The following is a 12,543-nucleotide window of genomic DNA, read 5'->3' on the forward strand; positions in this document are numbered from 1 at the left end:
TTTCCCAAGGACTGGTTAAGCAAAAGCTTTGCAGCCTCATTATTTGCTGAGTTGCTGTAAAGGGCTTGCAGTGGAGGAGAGAATAAACTGTGGGCTTATCACTAACACAGTCCCCTGCACTCAGGAAGCACAGGAACAGTTCAAGGCTCGTGCTGACAATGGTGCTAGCTTCCTCAAAAGGGTACAAGGTGAGTCATAACCCAACCATGCAGCCCTGCACACTAGCCAGAATATTTGGCCTCACGCAGGGAAGCCAAGGCTGTTCTCCATAAAAAGAGAGTAACAGAGGCTGTTCCAGCCATAATCCCCTCAGGGAGTTCCCAGAGTGACTATATGCCTCCACACTCCATGTTGCAGACCTGCACTTTGAAGGTAGAGACTATCTGGTTTAGGCGCCTATCCAGAATTCACATAAAACCAAGAGCTTAATCAACTCCATGATTCTTACATGCACGAAAGGATCTTTGCAGAGGGTGAGAGTGTGTTAGTAAAAACTAAACAGCATTTCAATTAGAAAAAGTCTTGCAGTATCCTTGAACAAAATAGGATAAAATGCTTAAGGGTACTGATTATAGATGTTCTATATCTGACAGCAACTGAATGGAATAAGAATTTGATAAACGTGGGGAAAACTCTGCCCTATGTTTGTGGCTGTCACTGAAATCAATGGGAGTTGAAAGAATTTACTGAAGGGCAAAATTTAGTCTTTAGGAGCTAGGTAGTACATTAGTTCTTATATGTTCCCAAAGCCCTGAACTACCCTATGCATACCACAAACTGTTTTCTGGCATTTGTGTTGTATATATTACCAGTGGTTAAAGAAAAGAAAGATTACCAATTTTGGTGGCTGTTGTCACAGAACTTGACATTATGTGGTGGTGTGTCATGGCTAGCCAAAGCTGTGGTCAGTGGTGAAGAGTCCATAGTCACGGGATGGGAGTCAAGCGTAGGCTGGGTCAGTTTACCAGGAGATCAGAAGCAGGAGACAAACTTTAGAGCAGAACTACAAATCAGTAACCAGATTCAGGCCGGATCAGGATACCAGAAGGTCAGAGGCAGGAGACAAACCAGAGATCAGGATCACAAGTAAGACACCAGGAGTCAAACTGGGCTGGGATGTCAGGAAACCAAGTCAAACAAAGAGAATCATTCCTTTGATTTAGCTTTTTCGATTGGTGTTAATGTAAATGTGACAAAATCCCAGCTGCAAGTGAAGAACTGCTAGATGTTTTGTTTACACCCTAAAATGAAACACAGACATTCTTCAAATTTATCCCATTCAGTAATGCTTCCCTGTAAGTGAGTGGACTCACCCCTGTGGAACCTCCTGCTGGTCTCTGTTGGGAATTAGCTCTCCAGCTGTCAGAGCACCCTCTGCAGGGCGGTGATCCACCTTACCACTGGCCCCACGTCCCTCCCAGAACCCCAATGCCTCTTTCTCTGGGGTGCTGCCCCTCTGGCAGTAACCCCCAATCTCAGTGTCTCTCCTTCCAGGGGAACCCCCTATCCCCACCTTGCCTCAGTCTTGGCTACTGCCAGTCACCACTTAGCCCCCGTTCGCTGAGGCAGACTACAGCATACAAGCCACTCATCATAGGCAAGGAGGGTTGGACCTGCTGCCTTTGCCTGCCCCTTTGCAACCCCAGTACTTAACAGGCCTCACCATGCCTGCAGTCTAGGGCTTTCCTAGGCCAGAGCCTCCCTGGCTCCCTCAGTCTGTTCCCAGCCCTGGTCCCCTCCAGGTACCTAGTTAAGCTCCCTGCAGCCAGGCCCTTCTCTCTCTGAACACAAAGAGAGAGAGATTACTGAGCGCTTTGCTCCCAACCTCTTATATAGGGCAAGCTGAGGCTGATTGGGGCATGGCCCAGCTGCAGCTGCTTCCCCCAATCAGCCTAGTAGCTCTTTCCCTGCCACAGCCCTCTCCCAAGGCTGTTTTAAGCCCTTCAGGGCAGGAGCAGGGGACCACTGCTACCGGGAGAGCTCTGTCTGCTTGGGCTGCCCTGCTGGCTGGAGTGCTCCCCCTTCTCTGCCTGCCTTGCTGGCTAGAGCCCCTTCTCCCTTCCTGGGCTGCTGCTGCTGGCTGCAGTGCTCCTTTGCTGGACTGCTGCTGCTGCCGCTTGCTGCCACTGCTGCTGGGCGAGGGGTGGGGGGGCCTTGCTGGCCAGCCCCCACTCCTCCACCTCCGGAGGGAGAAGTCCTTGATAGTCCCCTTTTCTGCCCCTTCCCCCTTTTTGGTACCCTCCTCCCCTGCCTACAGCCTAGCAGGGAGGAGTGGTTGACCTGCTTTCCCTCCCCTCCCCTCCCCTCCCCTTCTCGGGTATTTCCCCTCCCTCCCTACTCACCATGGCAGGAGACGCAGCGGGTGGGACTCCTGGGACAACCCCTGTCCCCCCTCCCCCGCCTGCTCTCCCCCCAAACCCCCCAGTTTCGGCCTCAACCGCCACTGCCGGACCGCTTGCCACTGCTGCCGCTAAAGCGCGGCAGTGCCAGGCGCTGGGGTGACCTCCACTGCTGCCATGTCCCTCCGATTCTGGGGGATACCCCCCAGCCAGCAGAAAGGGCCAGGGCAAGAAGAAGGGGAAGGGCCCTGCTCGGAAGACTAAGCCCTCCATGGCAGAGCCTGCCACCGCTGCCGCGGCTCCGCCATCGGCCGTGGTGCCCCTCCCTGCTGTTCCCTCCACCAGCTCTGTGGGTGCCCCTCCCCCGGCCCCCAGGGCATACACCCAGGTGGCGGCGGCCCCCCCGCCCGCCGCTATGTCATCTCCCCTGACCGCCACCTCCGCTACCACCTACGGTGACTGGGACCCCTTCCCCACCTTGACCAGGAAGCACAGCGTCCGTTGCCTCCTGGTGCCCACCTCGCCCCACATGGAGACCTACGTGTTGGCGTTGGCAAGGGTGGTGGGGCCCACGGCCATTGTGGCGGCCTCCAAGATGTGTGGCAAAGTGGTCATCTTCCTTGCCTCGGAGGCCGCCACCCAGGAGGCGGTGGAGAAGGGCCTGGCGGTGGGGGCCGTGTTCGTCCCCCTGGAGCCGCTGGAGGACCTGGATGTCCGTGTTGTTCTGACGTCCGTCCCTCCCTTCCTTCCCAATGACGCCCTGCTACCCGCCCTCTCGACTCTGGGGAAGCCCATCTCTGTAGTGAGCCCTCTCCCCTTGGGCTGCAGGGACCCCGCCCTCCGTCACATCCTCTCGTTCCGCCGGCAGGTGCAGCTTCAACTGCCGCCGGCGGCGCGTGGCGGAGAGGCGCTCGAGGGGTCCTTCCTGGTCCCCTATCAGGGGGCCCATTACCGGGTGCACTATTCTACGGGGGAGGCCCGGTATTACCTCTTCCGGGCGACGGGACACGTCCGGAGGGACTGCCCCTTGGCCCAGCTCGGAGGAGCACCCGGGGCCCCCGAGCCCTGGCAGAGTGCCGGCCCCGTCATCGCTGGCGCGCCTGGCTGCCCGGTGCCCAGGGCCGCCCCTCCTCCCCCTCCTCCTCAATCCATCACTGCTCCTGCTCGGGCTGCAGGGGTACCTCCCTCGGCATGCCCAGACAAGCTGCCTGCGCCCTGGCTGGGCCTGTGGAGGAGGGTGCAGCAGGGGTACCCCCGGGCATGGGAGAGGGCCCTCCCCAGGGGGTATATTCCCTTCCTCCGGCTGTCCCACCAGTGCCCCTCCAAGTCCACGAACCAACATCCCTGCCCTCCGACCCAACCCCTGTTGACCAGCCCACAGGTGACGCCATGGAGGGCTGGACCTTAGCACAGGGTAGGTGGGGCAAGCGGAAGGCTCGGGCTCTGCTCGCGCCATCTGATGCGGAAGCCCCCGTAAGAGCAGGAAGGGGGCCGCAGACACCGAGCCTTCCGCCTTGCCCACGGGATCGGACCATATGCCAGTCCCAGCTGGGGAAGACGTGGCAGCACTGGAGAGTACCACCGTCCCTCCTCCGCAGTCCCTCCCAGTGGAGGCCCCTGATGAGTCCCCTCCTATCCCCGTGCCGCCTGTGCCCCCTACAACACCCATGGTGAGCGTCACCTCGGGTGCGAGTGGGGACGACCCCGGGGTGATGGGCGGTGAGCTCCCCTCCCTTTTTGAGGAGATCGAGGCCCTGGGTCTGACCCCAGTTACCCTGGGGGAGAACGACCCTCTGTCAGAGGGCCCCGACCTAGCCAACCTCACCCTGGATTCCCCCTCCTTGTGTCCCATCGCCCCCACTGCTGCGTCCACTCCCACCTCCGGGGGCCCCCTGGACTCTTCTGCCTGCCCGGCCACAGAGGTCACCCCGCTGACGGCCGCCGAGCCTCTTGAGGCGAGGGCCGGTGCCTCACGGCCAGGAGGCGAGCCACCAGGGGTATCCCTCGGTGGCGCGGGGCAACCGGTTTCCTTCCTGGGTGGGGGCCCCACTGAGGGTTCTGCATCCCTCACCGCTGAGGCTCCCCTGCCAGCGGTTGAGCCTGAACCCGGTGTCCCCGGGGACCCCCTCCCTGCCCCTCAAACCCCTGCGCCTGGCCACGAGGAGCCGCCTGGCCACGAGGAGCCGCCTCCTGACGTTTCAGCTCCTGCGGCTCAGAGTCCCATGTCTGTCCCTCCTCCCAACCCTGCTCCTGACCCCAGCCCTGCCCTTACTCCTGACCCCGTCCCTGTCCCCTCCACCTCCCACGCTGTTATTGACGCCCCTGGGGCTGTCTCCTTCCCTTTCCCGGAGGGTGACTCCCAGGGAGCGGCCTTTACGTTTCACAGTCCCGACCCCCTCGGGGCTGCACTCTTCCCTCCACCGCCCCCCATCGAGCCGGGGTCTGAGGCGGAGCGCGTGGCGCCGGCCTTCGGGCACCATGTCGTGGGTCCGCCCCTTGCCTGCCCATCTCAGTAGGCCATGGGGCTGTCCCAGAGGCCCTGCCGGTGGATCGCCAGAGGCCAGCGACCCCACCCCCCCATACGCTACAAGAGGAGCTGCGGGAGTTCCTGGAAGACGTCAGGGGCTCCTGCAACAAGGTGGCGCTTGCTCTCCAGCGCTGGGGGGATTTCCACCAGATCCTCCGGGCCGCGAGGGCCCTCATGGGGGAGGGCAAGAGGACCAGGAAGCAGGGTGCCGAGACTTACCACCGGGTCCGCAGCTTCCGAGACTCCTTGCTCATCTTTGGGGTGGGTCACAGTTTGCTGCGTGGCCCAATGGGGCTGTGAGCACCCCTGCTGGCGAGGACCTCCCCCAGCCCTCCTCATGGCACTCATCACCTTTGCCTCATTAAACACCCGGAGCTGTCGGGTGGATTTCCGCAGGAGCCAGGTGCTCTCCTTCCTTTGGGACGGGGGGTACTCTGTGGTTTTCCTGCAGGAGACCCAGACGAATCCGACCACCAAAGCCTGCTGGCGGCTGGAGTGGGGGGACGGGGTCTACTTCCGATATCTCACAACCCGTCGGGCTGGAGTAGCTACCCTGTTCTCCCCCTGACCTACGGCCCGAGGTGCTGGGGGTCGCCGAGGCTGTGCCGGGCCGCCTGCTGCACCTCCGGGTCCGCATGGAGGGGCTCGTGGTCAACCTCGTGAACGTCTATGCCCCGACATTGGCCCCGGAACAGCTGCCATTCTATCAGCAGGTGTCCGCCTTCCATGGCTCCTTGGATTCTCGTGAGTGCCTGGTCTTGGGCGGGGACTTCAACATCGTCCTAGAGGAGTGGGACCACTCGGGGACCGAGCGGAGCCCGGCCGCCTAGGATGTCCTCCAGGAAATCATCAACCATCACTCCCTGGTGGACGTCTGGCGTGACCACCACCCGGACGATGTCTCCACGTTCACCTATGTCCGGGTGGGGGCCCACCGGTTGTGCATTCCCGTTGGACCGCATCTATATGTCATGCTTCCACCTGTCACAGGCCCACTCCTCCAGCATCCGGCCAGCCCCTTTTTCTGATCACCACCTCATCACTGTGACAGCCTCTCTCAGTGCGGAGAGGCCGGGGCCGGCCTATTGGCACTTCAACAACAGCTTGCTGGAGGATGCGGGCTTCGTGGCATCCTTCCAGGAGTTCTGGCTGGCCTGGCGAGGGCAGTGGCGTGCCTTTCCCTCGGCACGGCGCTGGTGGGATGTGGGGAAGGTGCGCGCCCAGCTCTTCTGCTGTGACTACACCCGGGGCGTCAGCCGACGGAGGGATGCGGTGATAGGGCAGTTGGAACGGGAGGTCTTAGAGCTGGAGAGGCATCTGGCTGCCAGCCCCGAGGATCCATCTCTTTGCGGAGCGTGCCAGGAGGAGCTCCAGGTCCTCGAGGACCAGCGGGCTCGGGGTGCCTTTGTTCACTCCCGCATCCGCTTCCTTTGGGAGATGGATCGCGGCTCCCGCTTCTTCTATGCCCTGGAGAAACGGAGGGGGCCCAAGAAGCACGTCACCTGCCTTCTGGTGGAGAACGGCACCCCCCCTCATGGATCCGGCGGAGATATGTGAGAGGGCCCGGACCTTCTATGCGCACCTTTTCTCCCCGTATCCGACCGATCCTGCCGCTCGCAGAGTGCTCTGGGACGGGCTCCCGACACTCAGCGCGGGCGACCGGGACTGGCTAGAGCTGCCTCTCTCTCTAGCCGAGTTCTCGGAAGCCCTCCGTCGCACGCCCACCAACAAGTCTCCAGGCATGGACGGGCTGACCGTGGAGTTCTGGGACGTCCTCGGCCCGGACCTGGCCAGCATCTGGGCCGAGTCCTTGAAGAGTGGGGTCCTCCCTCTCTCGTGCAGGCGAGCTGTGCTTGCCTTATTGCCAAAGAAGGAGGACCTCCACGATTTACGGAATTGGCGTCCTGTCTCGCTCCTCAGCACGGACTACAAAATCGTCACCAAGGCCATCTCGCTGAGCTGGGGGCCATGCTGGAGGACGTGATCCACCCAGACCAGACCTACACCGTCCTGGGCCATAGAGGTTATCAAAGATGCTATCTGGTCCGGGATCTCCTGGAGCTTGGGTGCAGGGATGGTCTGTCGTTCGCCCTCCTGTCCCTGGATCAGGAGAAGGCATTCGACAGGGTGGACCACGGGTATCTCCTGGGCACTCTGCGAGTGTTTGGCTTCGGACCCCTGTTTGTGGGTTTTCTCCAGGTGCTGTACGCTTCCGCAGAGTGTCTGGTCAGGCTCAACTAGACCCTGACCGAGCCAGACAGCTTCGGGCAGGGAGTGCGGCAGGGGTGCCTCCTCTTGGGCCAGCTGTATGCACTGGCAATCGAGCCCTTCTTCCGTCTCCTCCGCCAGAGGTTGACGGGGTTGGTGCTCCGGGAGCCGGAGCTGCGGCTGGTCCTGTCGGCGTATGCCGACGATGTGCTCCTCGTGGTCCAGGACCTGGGCGACCTGGCTCAGGTGGAGGCTTGCCAGGCGGTGTACTCGGCGGCCTCCTCCGCCCGGGTCAACTGGGTCAAGAGCTCTGGCCTGGTGGTTGGGGACAGGTGGCAGGCAGGCTCCCTCACACCCGCGCTTCAGGCCAACCGGTGGAGCGCGGGTCCACTGCTCTATCTCGGCATTTACCTTTCCGCCACCCATCTGTCTCCGCCGGAGAACTGGCAAGGTTTGCAGGGCAGGGCGGCAGAGCGGCTCCGGAAGTGGACAGGATTCCTCTGGTGCCTTTCTCTTCGAAGGAGGGCACTGGTGCTCAACCAACTAGTCCTGTCCATGCTCTGGTATCGGTTCAACACACTGGTCCCGGCCCCGGGCTTCCTGGCCGACCTCCGGAGGGTGGTGCTGGAGTTCTTTTGGCCAGGACTGCACTGGGTCCCTGCAGGGGTACTCCACTTGCCCCTGGAGGAGGGAGGGCAGGGCCTGAAGTGCCTGCGCACTCAGATTCACGTCTTCCGCCTCCAGGCACTGCATAGGCTTCTTTATGGTGCAAGTAGTCTGGCGTGGAGAGCACTGGTGCACGCCTTCCTGCGCTGCTTCCGAGGGCTCCGATATGACCAGCAGCTCCTTTATCTCGATCCGAGGGGTCTTCTGCGAGACCTCTCCGGGCTGCCAGTCTTCTACCAGGACCTCCTCCGGATCTGGAAGCTGTTCTCCGCCACCAGGTCCGTGGTGGCCACCGAGGGGGTAGATCTCCTCGCGGAGCCCCTGCTACACCATCCCCAGGTCCATGTGCAGGTGGCGGAGTCTCCCGCGGTGCGCCAGAGGTTGGTCCTGGCAGAAGCTACCAGGGTTGGAGACCTCCTGGACTATGACCGGGGAGGCTGGCTGGATCCCCTGACGCTCGCTCAACGCATGGGGCTCTCCAGACCTTGTACTCCCCGGCATGTACTCCAGGAGGTGGAGGCCGCTTTGCAGCGCGCTGCTCGGGCCTACCTCGACCGGGTCCTGTGGGAGGGCACGCCCCGCCCACCCCTCATCCCAAGCCCTCCGGACCTTTTCATCGGGCCCCTGCCCCGTAGACCTGACCGGCCCCCCCACCCCTTCTCAGCAAGCCAGCTGCACGATCTGCAGCCGGTCCGGTTTCAAACTGCGCCAAGGAAACAACTCTACACACTCGTGCTCCACACCCTTCACTTCCTCACTCTCGTGTCCCGCCCCGATACAAAGTGGGGGGACCTCCTGCCACCTCTGGAGGGTGAGGTGCCCCGGTGGGGCAGCCTATACTCTACCCTGGTCCCGAGGCCTGCCGGGGATATCAGTTGGCGGCTCCTTCATGGGGCCATAAGCACGGGCGCGTACTTGGCGTGGTTTATCCTTGTCCCGGACACCTGCCCTTTGTGGCATGAGGGAGACCCTGGCACACGTTTACTTAGAGTGCGCCAGGTTGCAGCCCCTACACTGGCTCCTCATTAACATCCTCTTACGTTTCTGGCTGCACTTTTCCCCTCACCTCCTTCTCTACACACTCCCTATCCGTGGCCCCACAAAGTCCTGGGACCTCCTGGTCAACCTCCTCCTCGCCCTGGCTAAAAAGGCCATCTACATGACCAGGTAGAGGAGGCTGGCTGATGGAGACTCCGATGACTGTGGTGCTTGTTTCCGCTCCATGGTCCGTTCATGAATCCGGGCCGAGTTCCTTTGGGCGGCGTCCGCTGGCTCCCTTGACGCCTTCAAGGAGCAGTGGGTGCTGTCTGGGGTTCTCTGCTCGGTGTCCCCATCAGGTTCCCTTCTTATGACCCTTTGACCACGCTCCTGTCCCTGTTCTTTTATTAGTTGTCCCCTGTAATCAGTGGGTTCCTGGTCCTGTGGGTCCTCCCCTTAGGCTAGGGGAGGATCCTTTAGCAGTGGGCAGGCTTTGCCCGCCCACTTCCCGGAAACCCAATAGATACATTCCCCAAAAGCTGGGTCCCCCAGTAACTTCCCTTCTCTGAAAGCAGGGCATCTGTATAGATTAAGACTGTGGAAAGGACTCCAAGTGTAAGATGTTCACAGAGGAAGTGCACTGGAGAATGTCTACAATCTGTGGTGCCAGAAATCTAACTAAACTCAGAGCTGCTGAACAAACATCTGCTCCACTTCACAACAGATTATACATGTTGCTGTTCTTTAGTGCCACCTGCTGTCACTGGTTCAAAACTCTGATGCCAGGAACATGATCCAGACAACACTATCACATGTACAGGGGGTAATGTGTCATTTGGGCCTTTGGCTACCAGGAATGCCATCATGTCTGCGCTGGCGCTTCTCAAATGTGTCCGCTGTCTGAAGACCAACCTTTATGAAAAAGAGCTGAGACACTGCTTTGTAGGTGGTGCAATACCACTTCTCTTGGATCAATGCCTCTAAGGGTATGTCTACATTGCAGTAAAAACACCTGTGGCAGGCCCATGTCAGCTGACGTTTGCTTGTGGGACTTGGGCTGGGGGGAGTGATAAAACTGCAGTGTAGACATATGGGCTGGAAACTAGGATCTGGGATACTCCGCCGTCACAACCTTCAGCCTGAGCCCAGACATTTACACTGCAATTTAATAGCCCCACAGACAGAGTCCCCACAGCCAGTTGCTGGTGTTCTATTACAGTGTAGACACACCCTAAGTATCACTGTATGTGGGGCAGTTATTATGTATTGGCAAACTCACATAGAAAAAACAGGGGTTTTATTTCCTGGTGAACACAGAAAGTTATATTACCAAGAAGTGATCAATTGCCACCTTGATCACTCTGGTTATGTTGTACTCTTTCCCCTATTCTAGTGGCTGTTTAGATTGTGAGCTTCTTAGAGCAGAGATCATGCTTTCTTCACTCTTTGGTAAGGACTTAGAAGAGTGTGGGCATTACTGGAAAAAACTTAAGAAAAATACAAGGACAAACAAATACAATATTATGGTGCGTCATTGACGGAGTGACTCATCACCCACTGAAATCAATAAGAGCATTATGCATGATGGGGAAAAATGGAGCTTTGACTTCCGAGAGCAGCTTTTCACTCTCAATCACTGTAGTGAAGAGCCACAACCTTCATTTTTTCATGACACTGACAAAGAAACAGAATTTGTACATTTCACTTTATTAGGAAAAATGTTCCAAATTTCTTTCACACACAGCCCTAAATACAGAGTAAGTCACCAAAGGCACCTATTATTTTTGAGCCATATGGCTTTTCAAGGGCATACTCCACATGCACAAGGTTGCTGAATTAGTCATGACTGAATATGAAGAACAATGGATTTTAATCTCTTCTTTTGTTTTCATATCTATGTACCTTGATCTCTTAAAAAGGGATAGTAGCTCTTATGTACAAAGTTGTTTTTCTGGTAAAAATGACTACAGCTTTAAAAGATCAGATTGTTGAGAAAGTAAACACTGAAATGCAAAGCATAAAATCGCCACAAACATCCTTAAATATGCAGTTAACACAACAGTGGCATGCAAGAAAACCAAATTTAGCTTTAACTAAATGTAAGTAATCCACTATTTAAGATCATACGTTTCAGGAAGAGACTGGCCCAAGCAACAAGGTTCAGATCAAGAGCCAAACATTCCCAAAGTTCAGGGATGTTTGGATCCAGAGCTCTCGTTCAGGTCTATCTCAAACTCCAATCTGCTTTAATTTTCATTTCTTACCTTATGCAGTTTTCTACTCCGTTTTCTTATGCTGTTCTTTCCAGATCACTCATTCCAGTGTGTCTGCTCAATGGCTTCCTGTGAAATTCAGCTATGTCATTCTACAGTACTCAATGGGATTTGTTGACCTTCGGTAAATTCCTCTTATCGGATACTATACAAATACAAAACCATGATTTTCTGATACCAGCACACTGTAAAGAGAAGCTCCATAGCAACTGCTGCAGACTTTTTTTCTCTTCATCCTTGTCCAACAACCCCTTTGTGTTGGACCGGCTGGTGCAAGGGGTGGTAAAGATGGTCTCTCAGGAATTTCTCTAGCATAGAGAGATTTTCCATGTTGAGGATCTTTCTATTTGAGCATTGGCCTGAGCATTGACCTGCTAAACCCAGGGTTGTGAGTTCAATCCCTGAGGGAGCAATTTGGGGATTTAATTGGAGATTGGTCCTGCTTTGAGCAGGGGGTTGGACTAGATGACCTCCTGAGGTCCCTCCAACCCTGATATTCTGTGATTCATAGAGAAACTCTTTGCCACCCTCACAACCTCCAGCATAGGGCACATGTAAAGAGCACCACTGCCCTTGGTTATTCCCAGCTGCCAGATCAGGCTGTTGGGACATAGACAGTTGTTATAATTTAGGGGAGCCTTGAGAGTGTTCTGTCCTGTGCCAGGGCCTTGGAACCAGCCAGAGTGGCTCCAGAAGTGGCATAAAGCTACTTTTGACCCCTCCCTTTAAGTTCTGCATGGAGTAAAGCATAGGTTCACCTGACATGCAGGATCAGTTATTGAAAAGTATCAAAGGTGCACACACACTTTTCTGATAAAATATTGAGCCTGATTCTGCTCAGTAGCACAGAGGTAAATTGAGAGCAGTGGCTCTGAAGTCAGTGAAATTATATCAATGTAAACCTGCCTGGAGAGGAGAACTGATTCCACTGTTTATCAGTCAAAGGAAATACATCAATAAACTTTCAAGCTTAACATCAAAAGCATCCTACTTCCAGAGGTTAAAACTTACTTGCACACTGTTAACCCTGTCCTATTCTGAATTCACAGTTATGTGATTACATATTTCCCACATACTACTATAGAACATCATAAAAAAAAATTCTATAACCTAACATCTAGTCTCTTGTATCTTTCTCCATTCTTGTATATTTATGTTAATTTCATTGTCATAATTATCCCACATAACTTAGAGTTGTTGTGTCTTTATACCCCTTATTTTAAAAATTTAGTCAGCAGCCATGTATGCAATTTCTTTAAAATTTAGGACCTCAGAGATCTTTAGGTGTGATTCAGGAACTGAGTCATCTAAATACAAAGTTAATTTAGCTGCATATTTAGATTAGGCTATTCATGCCAGCACCTGTTCAAAATTCCTTCTGATTAAATGTTACCTGCTGTATAAGATGCAAGAATGGTTTACTGTTCACTTTTTCAAATAAATGACTCTAAGGGATTGTATGCCTGGAATAAACGAAGTAATACCTGGTACTACCAGCTGTTATGTGAAACAAAGTGTAGCAACACTTGTGTCTTCCCATTTCAGAAACTGT

At 56.0% G+C, this 12,543-nt stretch overlaps 1 protein-coding gene across 4 annotated transcripts in view; it reads right to left on the reverse strand.

The window, feature by feature from the left end:
• The window catches only part of PIK3C2G (phosphatidylinositol-4-phosphate 3-kinase catalytic subunit type 2 gamma), a 335,543-nt gene extending 324,480 nt beyond the window's left edge, over nucleotides 1-11,063 (reverse strand). For all 4 annotated transcript variants that reach the window (XR_003997645.1, XM_030541961.1, XM_030541971.1 and 1 more), the window contains exon 1: nucleotides 10,983-11,063. The gene's annotated coding sequence lies outside the window, so the exon portion shown is untranslated. The remainder of the gene's footprint in view (nucleotides 1-10,982) is intronic.
• Between the last annotated feature and the right edge of the window lie 1,480 nt (nucleotides 11,064-12,543).

This window comes from Gopherus evgoodei, chromosome 1 (genome assembly GCF_007399415.2).
Source record: "Gopherus evgoodei ecotype Sinaloan lineage chromosome 1, rGopEvg1_v1.p, whole genome shotgun sequence".
NCBI classification, from domain to species: domain Eukaryota; kingdom Metazoa; phylum Chordata; order Testudines; family Testudinidae; genus Gopherus; species Gopherus evgoodei.